At 46.3% G+C, this 15398-nt stretch overlaps 1 protein-coding gene across 7 annotated transcripts in view; it reads right to left on the minus strand.

Annotated features, from left to right (window-relative positions):
• The window catches only part of ARHGAP32 (Rho GTPase activating protein 32), a 470146-nt gene that overhangs the window by 64163 nt on the left and 390585 nt on the right, over positions 1 to 15398 (minus strand). Inside the window, exon 1 of one of the 7 annotated variants that reach the window (XM_059719726.1) lies at positions 4739 to 5022. The exons of the other annotated variants lie outside the window; for them this stretch is intronic. The gene's annotated coding sequence lies outside the window, so the exon portion shown is untranslated. Of the gene's footprint in view, positions 1 to 4738; positions 5023 to 15398 lie in introns of those variants that run through there. 7 annotated transcript variants of the gene reach the window in all.

Genomic DNA, 15398 nt, shown 5'->3' on the forward strand with positions numbered 1-15398 from the left:
TGGTGGGCAGGGTCTCCATGGAGAGCAGCTGAGACCTCCACAAGCAGGGTACACTCAGCTGGGCAGATGGGATGGGGCCGTGGGCAGGCAGAAGCAGGACAGGGAGCAGGGCTGGGATCATGGGCAGTGACCGTGTGGGGCCGGGGCCCAGGGCAGAGCCACGATCTGCTGCCCGCATATCCTTGTGATGGGAGCCAGATCTCTGCGCAGGGATGTGCAGGGAGTAAATCATGGCTCTGCCCCAGGCTTCAGAGTTATCACTGCCCCATGATCCTGGCCCTGGCTCCCGCCTGCCCATCCCACTCTAGGAAGCCGTTCCCCACCTGTCCACAGCCCCATCTCGTGCACTTTGCCCATGGGGGTCCCAGGCTGGTCTCCATGAAGACTCTGCTAGCCCGCCTGATTTTTTTGGTGCTCTTGGTGGTGAGCGCAGGGCAGACGGGCTGGGGTGCCCGGGCAGTGGGGCCAGGTCCAGCAGCAGCAACGATGCCAGTTGATGCCACCAGAAGGAGCCACTTCTGTGGGGGCTGCTGTGAAGCTGAGTCCTGGTCTGGTCCAGGCAGGGCTGAGGGACCCACTGCAGGCCAGATGTAATCCCTTGGTGGGTCAGATCTGGCCTGCGGGCCATATTTTGCTCATCCCTGCTTTAGCCCATTGGTTTTCAGCCTGCAGTCTGCAGACCCCTGGGGGTCCACAGACTATGGATCCACAAAAGATCACTATGATCAATCAAAAATATGCGAATACCCACGCGTACAATTCAAAGGGCTCTGGCACCTCCACGCAAAATCTCCAAAAGGGAGCAAAACCTCCACTGGAAAACGTTTAGGGGTCTGCAAGTGAAAAAAGGTTGAAAACCACTGCTCTAGCCAACTGAGCGAAGTTTACAGGCTTCCCTGTTTGCTTTGTACACAAACATGTTACTGAACTGGTTGAGGATGCATAACAGGACAGGAATAGCAAATTGGAGAAACAGGTCACACAGAGAAGGTGAATTTGCACTCAGAAGAGGAAATTGCAAAATCTGCCTTGCCAGAGGAAAAAGTCCAGCTTCTCAGCGTCACAGTTACCAGAAGGAAGTATAACCGTCATCTGGTCTGACCTCCTGGGTAGCACAGGACACAGGACTTCCCTGAATTAGCTCTTCTTGGAAGTAGAACTTGTCCCTTGAGGGAGCCAGGTAATATCTAGGAGCCCCAAAGCAGGGTACAAGAGTAAGGGAAGAAGGGGAAAGCTACCCTCAGGGCAGTGGTGGTCAGGCTCAAATGCCTGCGCATCTTTGAAGAATTAGAAAAATATAAGCTGATGCTGACAAATGGGGCTTTCTTCGCTATGCAGCAGCCTTGTGGCTCTTCACACCGTCTCTACCTGGCAGAACTTGCCATCCCAGTCAGGCAAACCAGGGGACCACAGTTCAAAGGCAAAAAGGACATATGGGAGATTTTCCAGAGGAGTAGGGATTGAGGGAGCGGGGTGGAGGGCATCCAGACTGCAGGTGGAGGCAAGAAGAGAAGATGGGGGAAGAGCAGAGCACAAGGGGTGTGAGAAGTAGGGGAATAAGACCAGAGGGGGGGTTTCTGCCAAAGCCGTATTTCTGTTTGTCCTGCTGCATTTTGTTAAACTCCATGGCTGTAGGGTTAAATGAGCCTTTTTTGCTTTTACCTACTAGCTTGGAGATCAATGATTCATCTCCAGTATCTGTAATTATTAGCATAGCTGAATGGTAAATCCATGTATCCATCAGGGAGACCGTGCCGGTCTATCCCCAATGTTCACCTTGGGAGAGGCATTAACACTTGATTTAATATGCCTTGACATCCACTCCATCAGCACATAAACTCATCAAATAAGTGTGTGTGGTGTAACCATAAAGTCCTCTGTATTCGAGCAGGTGGAATCCTGGAACCTGTGTCTAATCATTACAGGGATCCCAAAGTACTTGAAGAGTTTTTATAATTATTGGTACATAGTTTGGGACAACACAAAAGATGCTCCATTGGATGCTGTCAGAACAACCACTATTTGGCAAATCTCCCATGAACTAAGAAAATAGCCTGAGCAGAGGAACAGAGTAGCACCACGGCTGAAATCTTCTGGGCACACAAACGACAACTAGAGAACATTTAAGCAGTGCTTCACTTGAAACCAGCAAGTGAAGGGAGTACACACACTAAATAGATGGGCATCTACATTGGGAAAAATATAGTTTGTGCTTGTACCAGAGAGAGAGAAATAAATGCCCAATATGGAGTTTAAAACCTCTTGGTCTTGTCAAGGGAAGGAAAGGGGCACACTTTAGAGGGGAAGAAAACCAAGAGAGAAAGAAGAGTTTGAGCACATCTTCCAGGGTAAATGGAAGCCCTGAGCAAAGCAGAGAATAATGCATGAAGGGCCCAAGTGTCCAATGTAGTAGCAGGCAACCTTCAATCATCTGGATCATGGTGTACACATAAGAGGTCTAAGTCAGGCGCCTGAGTGATGAATCTGCTTGTATGGAGTCCTGTGATCATCACAACATGACCATCTATGTGTAAGCCTAGGCAAGAGTATGGAGCAGTGGAGGTTGTCCAAGACCTCTACCATCCTCCGTATGAGGCATTTAGACATCTACAGTTGTGCAAGGCCTAGAGAACAGGCTGGAGAGAAATCCTCATTACATCAGCAGGAAGGGATATGAGCAATGCACCTGGAATTAGGCGGAGACTTGGGTCAAAACCCAGTGCAGGCTCTTTGAAACCATATGGCAAAGCCACTATCTTGAGCAGCTTCTCAGTGACTCAGCTGAAGGATGTGATACTCTCCACAAGACTCTGCGCTCTTCCACAACAATGAGCCAAGAGGAATTAATACTGATCTGCTGACCTCTCCACAGGGGATTCACACATCATCATCAATAGCACGAGAGCTGCTATTTTCCTGGTCTCAGGCTCCCAGCAACTGCCTTTGAATTACAGAGGATCTTTTCAGAACAGCAAAGTAAAAACAAAAGTGTTATTTTTTTCCCCTTTCTGTTCCCTGTTTTCCAAGACACTTGTCATTTCAGAATAAACACTGCATTCACACAGGCAGTCCTGACTGCAGGCCCAGAGGGGTTTGGCCTGATCCTGCTCCCACTTCCATTGGTGGCAAAATTCCCATTGAACTCAAGAGAGGCAAGGTTAAAGACAATGGACCCAATTCCCTTTTGCATTAAGGCTCCTTTACATCACTCTGACTGTGTAAAGTTGCCCTGAAGTTGGTGTAAAGGCCTAAATGTAAAGCAGGCCCAACATGCCAAATTTGTTCTATAAGCCCTAGCAATGCACCATACTGTACACCATTGTTTCATGTGGATTTTTTCCCGTCTTACCAATACAGAGCTTTGATTTCAAATGGGACCGGTTTTACTATGTTTGCATAGTGCCCAGTGCAACTGAACTCAGACTTGATTGGGACGCATCTGTGCTCTTGACTGAAATAAAAAGCTGATGCAGGCCACTTAGTCCTTAAAATGGACTGCACTTTTCAAGAGCTGAGGGAAATAAATGAACCAAGCAAGCTATGGCTATTTGTAAACCATCTGCTATGTACAGTGCATGGTAAGTACTTTACACAAAGATTTTATTTTTAGAGTGTACATTCACTGCCCATGAGGTGCAGCGCACACCATGGACCAGCATTTTTAACTATGGAATATCCCCTTTGGGAAGGGCAGGCTTGGTAATAACGCAGAAACATCTCCTTGGGTGGCAATTTTATAAATCGGAGGTTGCAATTAAAACAAGATTAAACTCATATGCCCGAAACAACAAACATTCAAATGTCAGGCACTCCAGCTATCAGATGGCTCTTTTGTGACTAGCTGCCCCTGCACATTTGATGAGTGCAGGAAGTGCTCAGCTCTCTGCAATCCAAACACAGGGGGTGAAGGAGGATGGCGTGGGAGTTTTATGCTCTGAAATTCCTTCTCTGCTGGGGTTTTAGTGAGCGCCTTCAAGCAGCTTTCACATGTGCATGGTAAAAACAGCTTGCAACGCATCTCTTACCCCATGTCTTTCTTTGCTAAAATGCTGTTTACCACTGGGAACCCAATAAGTATAAATGTTTGATACTAACCTAATGGCAGATAATTGAGGAAGGGTAAACAGAGCGACAAGAATTACCAAGGGACATGTAAATCAAAGTTTGGCTGGCACAAGAAGCAAACTCCAGAGTCAAAGCAACTTGCCCAAGGGCATGGATCCCAGAGGAGCCTATTTTTTCTCAACAAAAACAAGTTGGTCTAGATACAGTAGTTATGGCTCCAGAAACAGAGTGTCACCAGTAATTTGTGAGTGAGAAGTATTCTGTACCTAGCCACGGAGGATGAAGAGATCTCCATGATGACACACAGCTGCTGCTCACGATACAAGGCTCTACCTCTGAAAGTCTGGAAGGATGATGCTTCCTGCTACTGTACCGGGCCCAGTGCTCTGTACTGTACATCCCTGTGCCTGATGACAGTACAAAGCAACCAGGAATTTACCAAGTAACTCGAGTACATTGTGTCCACATTCAGAGTATTTTAATGTGCGTCTATGCCCATCTGACTCTCATTCCTGATGCTTCCTTCAAACAGTTTGCCGCTTAAAATACTGCTAATGCTGCTGACAATACCAGCTAGAAAGCGACTGAGCAACAAGTGGGTGAAAGAAACCTAAAAATACTCTGCAAGTCTTACGTAAGGCAGACACCAGAGCAAAGCAAAAGCACCTCTTACCTTGTCCTCCTCGCTGCAGGCCAGAGAATCAGTACCTTGGCACTGTCCCACTAACTCCAGAGAACGCAGCACCAAAGCAATGGAGTTTAATCAGCTCCGCTCCCCAGTGCAGCCACAGAGGGTTAGATCCAGACAGTGACAGGCCACCGGTTCAGATATCCATATAGCACTTGTATCTTGCACGGCGCAGCTTTCCTGTGCCTCTTCCCTCAGCTCAACCTTTCGTGCTCTGCCTTTTGTTTCCTGGGCAGTGAACCATCTGGAGGTGAGCTGCTCCAGCACATGCCGTGCTGTGCAATTCCAGAGGAGGCCCCTCCCCGAGCCTGCACTTGTGAAACAGGCTACACAAGTCTAGCTCCACCCCACAGAGCCACCCCTGCACTCAGGTGACTGCTTAGACATCAGTTAGATTTGCTAGATTCCAGGATCTGGTTTCATTCCCTTTGATGCTTTTATAGCTTTTTCCTGGGGTTGAAAGCACGAGGAATGACCTGTTAACAGCACAATACAACACCCCAGCCCAGGAGATAAGAAAAGAGATTGAATCAACAGGAAAAAGAGCAAGAGGCTGACTGTTCACACAGAAGAGTTCTCCTTCTGCAGCATGTTAGGGCTCATCCACTCTTAATTTGGATTACAAGGTGTGAATTTGAGGTGCAACAGCTATTCCAAACTAACCCCACATGCAGATGCTCTTATTCCAGAGGAAGTACCTTATTTCTGTTTAACTCAACCCATTCACTTTTTTATGCCCCAGGGTCTCAGGTGGAAGCTCTAAGTGACTCCTGGTTCCTTCCCTAGACTCCAAGCTATTCAGGGCAAAGATCATAGCCTGTGCATGTCTGTGAAGGGCTTTGTACGCTTAGGTCACTATAAAAATAACTACATTTGTAATGGGGGGGTTAGGAAAAAAAATCCACCACACTTTTCTCACTGACACATGTGCACATGCATGTGCACATATTACCACGTGCTAGTGTCAGATCTTTTGCTGCTCCAGCAATCACATCCACTGGAGAGTAAAAACTGTTGCACTGGATTAGAGCCCAGTGCAGAATCCTTCCTCTGCCAGCAGCTGGTGCTCCCTGGGGATGCTGCAAACACCTTCACAGTAAGCACCTATACAGCAACCAGCTGAGAAGAGGTTTCTTTCCACCCCTGAATACCTCTTCCTGATGCACCTCCTGATGGCAGACTCCTGAAGAGATGAGGAAGGGGTAGAAAAGATGTATTTAAAGAAACACTTTGTACTGGGGGAAAAGAACATTGCAATTAACAGCCCTCCCCACCCCACCCCAAAAAAAACATTCACAAAAGAACCATTCACAAAAGACAGCAAGGGCCAGGGTCAATGCACACCTCTGACAAGCTTAACTGGGCTATTAATTTAGCAAACCAGATTTAAGCAAGGTTTAAACTTGTTTAACTATGTCTACATCAAGATTGAGCACTAATGTAGCTGGACTGAGTGTAATCAGTTTAGTTGCACTGCTTCCAACACAGCCCAGAGCTTTTGTTAATGCAGTTTGCTGGGAAGCAAAGGTTTTTTGTTCAATGGTTACTCAATTGTTTGGATCTGCTGGGCAGGAGATCAAAATAAAGGGCGCTTCTCTTATCTTGGTACTACTACTTTTAAACCCCTAAAACACCATTTAGTTTAGAGGTTAAAGGTTGGAAATTTTAAGCAGGACACTAAGCAAAGATATCCGCACAGTTCCCCCTCCATCCTTTCGGGCCAGCTAAAATCCAGCCTGCCTTCGCAATGCCTGTCTGTTTAGCTCTGCAGCAGTAATGCAGGGCGAGGGGGAAGGGACTGAAGCTGCTGTTGCCAGGGATTCCCAAGTGAATCTGTTTTGCACAAGTCTCTGTGGGGCACCTCCCAAAGTTTGATTCAGACTGAAGATACTCCTGATTTACACCAGCAGGATGTGAGCATCTGATCCACAGCCTCCTATTTAACTTGGCAGCTCTCAAAGTTTTCAGTGATGCTGGCCTAAGTACTTACCCATAACATCCCCTGGGATAAAACAGGGTTATAACAATGGAAGACAGTTACAGTACTCAAACTTGCTAACTTCTGACCCCTTGGAAATTGAGATTCACACTGTGTCAGTCTCTGTATCAGGTCCCATTAGCACACAGAAGCAAGAGCACTTTCATTGCAGGGGAGCTGGATGGCACATAAGGCCTGTAATCTACACTGGCAAATTTGGGACCACTGCCTCCTTACTAGCTGCCAGCAATGGAGCCAACAGTGTGGACATCCCAGGAATACCAGCTCCCAGCGTGTCTGAAACACCCCACCTCGATAAGTGGAGCAACGCTTCTGTTGACACCTGGCAGCGAGCTGAAGGCCTGCGCAGATGCTCTCGTGCTTGCTGCTGTCCATTTAGCAGCTGGTGCTTTGCCAGAGTGCATGGTACACACTGGAGGCTTGGGAGTTGTGGGTACTATCTGCCCCTGGAGGCAGGTAGGTAGGGATGCAGCCTAGGGCCCCCACTTCTCAAGTCACATGAAGCTGTAAGATGCTCACTTCAGTTTTCAAAACTTTCTAAGACTCTCAGCCTTTATAAATGTCACAGAACTGGCCTTTAAAGCAGCTTAAATGCCCTTTTGCACTACTTTAATGGTGTCACTGTTTGCACACTCGACGGCGTATTCCACTTTAAATTACTTTGGTATGTAGGAAGATAAAACACCTCTACAGTGTTTTATTTTGCTACTTAAAGTGCAACAGTGCACTGGGTGTTGGAAGCCAATGTGCTTGGCAGGCCCCACGCAGCTCAGGAGCTGTGGGACCTGGAGGCAGCCTGTGCAGACATGCTCCACTGAAAAAAAAAAAAAGCAGCAAGCCTGATTATTTTTTTCTCACTGGGGCCTGCTTGCCTGAGCTGTGTGGGGATCCGGTGCTTCCCTCCTTGGCTGCAGCACCTCCCAGGACCACCTGGGCTGGATGGCAGCAGGTGGATGGCACCTGGGGGGCCCCCGTGCAATTCAGGGACTGCTCAGCCTGCCAGCAGCTTGCTCCCTGCCCCCTTGAAGAGGCAGGTAAGGACCGGGACCCCATTCTTGTGTACGTGCCACAGGGGGTTAGTTTGGTTTAGTTCTCCCTAAATTGAAGCAGTATTTTTAAAAACCCACTGTTTCAATTTAGGGAGAACTAAACCAAATTAAACTCCTGTGGTGTGTACAAACAGCCTCAGAACTGAGTTTCAAAAATAGCCTAAAGCCACAGTTTTTTTTAAGAGTGTGAACTGCTGCACTAATCTCAATGAGTCTTCAGCTCAGATATCTGGCTATGGCTCAGCAAAGGAATCTCTGGATGGAGTTCCCTAGTTGCCACTGGCTCATTTTGCTTCTGGTGGAGGGTGCTGATCAGGGCTGGACAGAGGTATGGGCGAACCAGGCGGCTACCCAGGGCTCAGATAGATAGGGGGCCTGAAAATGATGAAAATAATTATTATTATCAATATCTCTGGCGAAGGGGGGCCCAATGCTAAAAGTTCACCCAGGGCCACCAGGAGTCTAGGTACGGTGCTGGTGCATGCATGTGATCAGGTATGCATGTGCGCATGCACACACACACACAGAGCCTTCTGCTTGGAAAAGATTTCCTCCTCTTATAGAACAGACCCCAACCCCTCTGAAGATAGAGAGTAGCAGTGTAAAGGGGAGGATGTTTACCAAAGAATGACTTTTAGTCCCAGTGGGTGAAGTCTTGCCACTTTAACCCAAAGTCATCAATGGGGAGGAGGTGGGGCAGGGACTGAAGCCAAAGTATTACTATCAATTTGTGTAAATCAGTCTGTCCCCGAGTTTACCCAGCTCACAGCTGAAGGCAGCGCAGTGTCTCACATAATGGCAACCGATGTCACAAACTTGCAAATGTGGAATTGCTCGGGCAAACGCAAGGTCAGAGGGGTTAAAGAGGAATCTTCTTCTGCATACAGAGCACTTTGGTAATCAGGTGGAATAGTTAAGCAATTCTCAATACATAATTCATTTCATCTGCTGTTTATAAACTGTCTTCAAGCAAATCACAGTTTTCTTGAATGGATTAGTTCAAAATTATGCACCAAGTCCTGCCTGCTAAGCCAGGTTGCTCCCAAAGAGTTTGTAGCAAGTATTTGATTCTTAACATTTGAGTTATTTTGGTTGGACAGAGACTCGAAAAGAAAGCATCATTCTTTCCCCTTATTGTACAAGCATGACTCCTATAATCAGGATTCCCATGTGTGCCTTTGCCGTTCTGAATGTAACGCACACTTTCCTTCAATACTTTCCAATATCAACTTAAAATTGCTTCCTCAGGCATTCCAGCCCTCAAATTAATTTGCTAAATGTTAAGGAAAAGTAAAGACAAGAGAGGTATGAATGCAAAAAAAGCAAAATCAATTAAATATTCAAATCAGTGAAGCTGAAGCGGAAAACAGAGAAGCACAGGTTAATTATATCAGCCATGTGAAGTAGTTGAGTAAATATATTAGGTGGGCTCAAAATCCCCCTCTTCCCCCTATATTGCTCTGATACACTGGGGAAAATAAATACTTCTGGCTTGCTTTGGTCATGCATAATTCTGTAAGGCTGAGTTAATTGGGTGTGCGACAAAAGACTCAAGTTTTCTCAGTTTGCTGCTGCAGGGAGGTGGCTTAAAACCAAGGCTGCGGGTTGCAGCTCTTATGCTCTCTCTCACTGAAATGAGAAGGAAAGGTCTTTGTCATGAATCACATGGAGCTCCCTCTCTTAGTTGTGATGGTGGGTTGGTGCGTTACCCAGGGAGACTATTCACTCTGATGATGATCATAAAGCTTGAAGAAAGATTTTACTACACATTTTATGATGTGTGGTTTAGAGGTGGAGCAATCTGCTCTGAGGAAACATGGAGTCACATGAAGAGCATGGCTCTGCGCCACAGATAATGCAGTGTGAGAACCTACAGCAATGTTCACGCTGCATGAAAGATGGCAGTTTTATGAGTCAAGTCAGCCACATCATGGCACTACGGACGTTTTTATTACGTTTTAACATAGGCACAATTGGTGTGCTGCTTTAAATTTTCAACGCATTCCAAATATGATGGTTTCCCCCCTTATGGTTCTCTGTGTATCATGTAAAATATCTTACTGCTGGGTAACAAATGACTTGTTTGCATAAAATGAAACCTCAGCAATTAGGGATTTGAGTCTGCTCTCACCTTCCCCTATATAAACTGGAAATAACCCCAACTGAAGCCTATGGATAGCACAAGAGTGTAAAAGGCATGAACAAGGGAAGAAAGAGATCCTGTATTTTTCAGTGAGTCTCATTTGGAAATAAATTCTCTTGACATGTGGATCTCATTTTTTTGTTTCTATTTTTTCCCCTGATAATTTTAAGAAATAAAACAAGTGAATTAGATGCATTCTGTGATAGTTATGTATTTATCATCGTGTAATACAGCCAAATAGATGGACAATAAACAAATATAGCAATACCATCCATAAGTGGCTGCAGTCAGACCCTTTTCAGAAAAAAAAAATCACGGATTAAAAACATTGCAGGACCTAAGCCTATTTTTCAGTTACAGTGGGTGCATCTACACGAGATGCTTCAAGCACAGCAGACTAATTCTACTATGCATTAGAGTAGCAGGCAAAACTAGTGCTAATGAATTAGTCTACTGCACATTCACATCACCAAAAAAAGTGTTGAAGCTAATGCGCAGTAGCACCAAATATGGTGCATTAAGGTAGTACCTGTAATTACAAGTACAAAACTTAAAGCACTGCAATTATGGCATACTAATGAACATGTAGATGCACCTAATATCTCACAGAGAAAGTAAAGTTCTGGTGAGGCAGTGTGGTCTACTTGACAGGGTTGGAGCTGGGAGCTAGGTTTGAATCCTGACCCTACAGAATGCAAAGGCCAACCTCATATTGACTTCAACAGGGCCAGTGCCAGATCCTTGGATGTAGCCTGTTTATCGTAACTGGTCTCCCATGTGACCTGTGTTGCCATTTCCCCTTGCAATCTTTAGTCCATCTTATCTCATTTGACTGTAAACTCTTCCAGGCAGGGATGGTCTTTTAGCATAGGTCTACACTGCAATGCAAAAAGGGTGATGATAGCTCATATGCACATACTGACCTAGCCTCACTACCTAGCTGGGGTACCAATTACAATGCAGCTGTAGAAAGCACAGAGCTCAACTCACGCTGCCCAATTAAGTATTTACCCACATTCCTTGGTGGGATTCAGCCACACTGAATCCTGTGCTGCTGGGGTCTGAACTGGTATTAGTGTGCACGCTACCAAGTATAGAGTTAGCTTGGATGCATCTATGCCACCTACAATCACATCTTTCGGCTGCAGTGTAGACTCAACTTCATACCATGCACACAGGTGTTATGCTTTGCACAACAGTACCTTGACCTTGGCTAGGGCCTGCAAATACTATTGCAATGCAAGCACATAACTAAAAACACTGATTTTCTGAAAGGGTAGAGGGCTGAATCCAACGCGTGTTCCAAGTCAAAGGGAGTTTTCAGCAGATTTTAATGGACTTTGATCAGGCAGCTTATGCTGTTTGGTCTGAATGCTGACCTTTGTTTTCCTGACTCTACTTTTCAGCTACCTGCACAGGCACCTTAATTAACCCGTACATGGTTCGTTTTCAGTCTGATGCCCAAGTCTCCCAGACTGTATTAACATTAATGACTAAAAACCCTCAAGCTTTTCCCATAAAACTGGGAAAAGTTCCCACAGATCTCCATCTTGGAGAATTTAGCCAAGAATTTGAATTCAGAAGACAGAATCTCCTCCTATTAGAAGGGAGGTAGTCAATATTTTTCAATACTATTCCATATTCTGCCATAATTATCCTGTAACCAAGTCTTCTGAAAAATCCTGCTTACCAGATCTTTTAGAAGAGACCAATTCAGTTGAAAGCCAGCCTCAGGGCAGAAGAGCAAACCTCATACCACTAAGCAACAGTCAGGTGTGCGAGCAGCTTTAGATCCGCAGTCACATAGCCCCTACAAAGCACGCTGCCATAAAGATGTCTCTGTGCTGCATAGCATCTGGGGATTGATAGGGGCACTTTGCTCTTACATTCTCTCTTTGTGGTGGAAGCCATAAAGTGGAATGCTTTGCCCTTAGTGTTTGGGTTTATAAGAAATGAATAGGGGCCTGTGCATTTCACTGACCAAGGTAAAAAGCCGTTGGGGAAGATATGTGGCCCAGGGTGGAACAAGCGGACAGCTGAGGACTCGCACCTGCCTTCTGAAGAAAGCAAGTTTCTGTGAGAGTGATTCAAATTTGAAAAGCTTCATCCTGTTGTTACAGGATCAATACTGAAAAGGAGGAAGAAAGAGCTCATAGACCTTAAAAAATTCTGCAATTAAGGCTTCAGATCAGCAAGTGACTTCAGATCAGGCAGCGGCTGATTCCCAAGTCCTGAAGAGCAGAAAATGGACTATGAAAGACCAGAAACACCTGCCTCCGAATCTTGTAAAGACAGGCCTTCCTGTGTGACAATTTGAAGATGCTTCACAGATGTAAGCAATGACCATGACCAAACTGAGGCCCTGTCAGGTCTTCCATGGAAGCCTTAGAGACTAATGTAAATTTGCTGTCTCTCTTTGGACCCTGTTGCTTTGAAGTGCTCTTTTCATTTCCCTGCAGGTGTAACAACGTTAATGTTAAACCAGTAAAAATCCAAGATCTGTAGGCATGTGCATTTAGGCTAGGGACAAAAGTTACACATAAACCAGTTTAAGTGATCAGAAACTGGTTTAAAACTGCAACATTACAGAAGTACAGTACAGATAAACTAGTTTCAAAATGGCCGAAACTGGTTTAAGATAAACCTGGTTGAATGTAGTATCAGAATTAACTGATTTGGGTCAAACCGGTTTATGGAACTTCTGACCCAGACATGGGTCAAGTTAAACCAGAGTCCTCCAGCATCCCAGCATGCTTTGCAGCCCTGGACTGGGTTGGGCTGTGGTGTCTGCTTGAGCAGAGCAGGGTTGGCCATGTCCCACTGCTCCCTGGCCTGAGTAGTGAGGGCTGGCTGACAAGGGGGTGCGGGTGAGAAACCTGGCTGGTGTAGCCTGGTCTGTCTGGCAGGGGTGGAGCAGCTCCTGCTAGACTTTTCCCCACTGGAAAGGAGGGGGCAGGGGCTTGGGCCAGTGGGCTCAGTGGGGAGGAAAGGAGATTAAATCCCCCTGCCTCCCCTCTCCCACCCACATGGGACCCCAGCCCAGGTATGCCCAGCTTTCTCTGCTGCTTGCGCAGCAAGGAGCTTTGCCAGAGCCGGTCCGGGCAGCGCCTCGGGCAAAGGGTGGGCAGGGAAGGGGATTAAACTCCCCTCTCTCCCACCAGCATGGGGACACCAGCCAGCGTCTGCCTGGCTTTCCACCCTGCTGGTCGTTCATGCACTGGGGGCTGTGGCCAGAACCAGCCCGAACAGCCGCAGGTGCTGCCCGAGCTGGCTCTGGCCATGCCCTCTGCCATGTGAGTGACCAGAGGGCCAGAGAACTAGGCAGACCTTGTCTGGGGTCCCTGTGCTTGAGAGGGGAGACAGGGGAGTTTAATCCCCCTCCCTGTCCCCCTTTCACCTCAGGCTGCTGCCTGGGCCGGCTCTGGCCATTTGTTAAATCCATATGCAAATGCATGACAGACTGGAGGTATATGCTGTGCATCAGAGGTTTAATCTACCTGAAAATATTTCTGATGCACAGCTTGACTCCTATACTAATTTACAGGTACAAGGTGCTATTAAGCAAGCATGGAAAAAGCAGGAAAAGGCATGACTCCCTTTGCCTAATGTCAACCTATTTTAATAATCATAAATTCAAAGCTCAAACGGACTGTTATTAGGTTCAGGTCAGAGACAAAGAGAAAAGAAAAAACACAGTTTGAAAAAGCCTTGAAAAATGGAGGCGAGGGCAGGCGGAGTGAGAAACAAAGGCACAGGACATGAAAAGGAGCCATGTTATATTAACAGCACTTCAGTGCTTGCAGAAATGCTGCCTGGGACCCAATTCTACCATCTTTGCTCATGTTACTTTGAAAGTAATTGCACTGACTTCAATTGAGCTCTATTTAGACAATCTCTATCAATGTATTTACTTTTGGGCTGATGCACACAGATTATGCTTAGACCAAAATAGACTATATTTGTCTGCGTTTCTTTCCTGGTTAAAATTTTCCAGAAAACATAGTCAAGAGTTGCCACAAAACACTGCATCCAACCTGGAAAAGCCCAAACTGCTGTCAGAAAGACTCAGCTTCCAAAAAACACCTCCAGGTTTCAAGCTCCCTGGGGCTGCTATAGACCAAGCACAAGGCAGGGATGGCACGAGTGGGGGGAAACGTGCACAACACTAACCCCCTCCCACTCTCCCACCTCTACCTTCTTCAGCAAACCCTGTCTTGAGGCTGACACAAGCTCTCAGGTCTCATCCACATTAGACGAGCCACAGCTGCTGCACTTATGGATGCCAGAGCCCTCCAGTGGTGACACGGTGCCTGCAGACATAAGGTGTTCTCTGTTCAGGCAGACACACTGCTTCCCCACGTGGCAAACAACCAACAAAACCTTTCTCCTGTTGGCACTGCTGTCTTTACACCAGACGTCTATGCTGGCTGGGGGTATGTATTTGTCCAACACTCCTGCCTGACAGCTATACCAACAAAACTTTATAGTGTAGACCTCACCTCCACTTAAAGACTTAATGCCTGGGTCCCTGTTGTATGATCATTGGGACCTGTCCAAACTAGGTGGGAAGTGCTATCCTATTCAGAGTATGTAACTACTCCAGGTGCAAGGCAGTGTTCGCAAACCATACCCTAATGCCTGGAAATTCTCTGCTAGTTAGGCCATGCTTACATGGGAAAGTTTTTTCCATATAATGTAAAGGATATAGTGCAAACCTTGTAGAGCTTTCCCTACTGCGCACTTACACCTTCCTGTGCTGGCATCACGCACACAACCCATGAGCTTTGAGCAGGCTACATCACTGACTTTTCTCACTAGCACACCTCCTAGACATAGGGGCCAGGTACAGATAACTACACTTTTACTAGTATAAGTGATCAGAAACCTCTCTATACTCATAACAGAACAGGAGTTTGGCACACAGACTTGTTTTAAGATGATGGAAATAAGATTTGCACCTCCCCCCTCCCCACCCTCGCAAAACGAGCTAATGTGTGACCTGCTCATTACAGAAAACTGCTTAACGTAGATGGATTCTGCCTCAGGCATTTTTGAATGTCTGTACCTAGCCAGGCTGGCTGACTGTTAACCCTTTGTGGAAATTGGACCTAGTCCGGTTGCCCGACCTAAGGCTTCTCAGAACCAATGTTCAGACATCCCAGTTGCTTAAGTACACTTATTTCCAGACTTCTACCTTTTGCATATAATCTATAATTCACTTCTTCAAGGATATAAAACAGTGGCAGCAAACAGCCACAAAGGCTTTCTAGCCGATCCCAAAACCAATCATTCTTTACCTAGCATAAAGAATATTCAGACTTGGGGGAAAAGCAGCAAGTGCTCATACACAGGTCTCTGCCTTAGTCTCCCCCAACATTTTTAGATATTTTGTTGGCATAGCTCAGAGTTCTCCAATGTATCCAGCATCCTGCTCCAGCATATGGCTTCTCCTCT

This window comes from Alligator mississippiensis, chromosome 16 (genome assembly GCF_030867095.1).
Source record: "Alligator mississippiensis isolate rAllMis1 chromosome 16, rAllMis1, whole genome shotgun sequence".
In the NCBI taxonomy this organism is placed as follows: domain Eukaryota; kingdom Metazoa; phylum Chordata; order Crocodylia; family Alligatoridae; genus Alligator; species Alligator mississippiensis.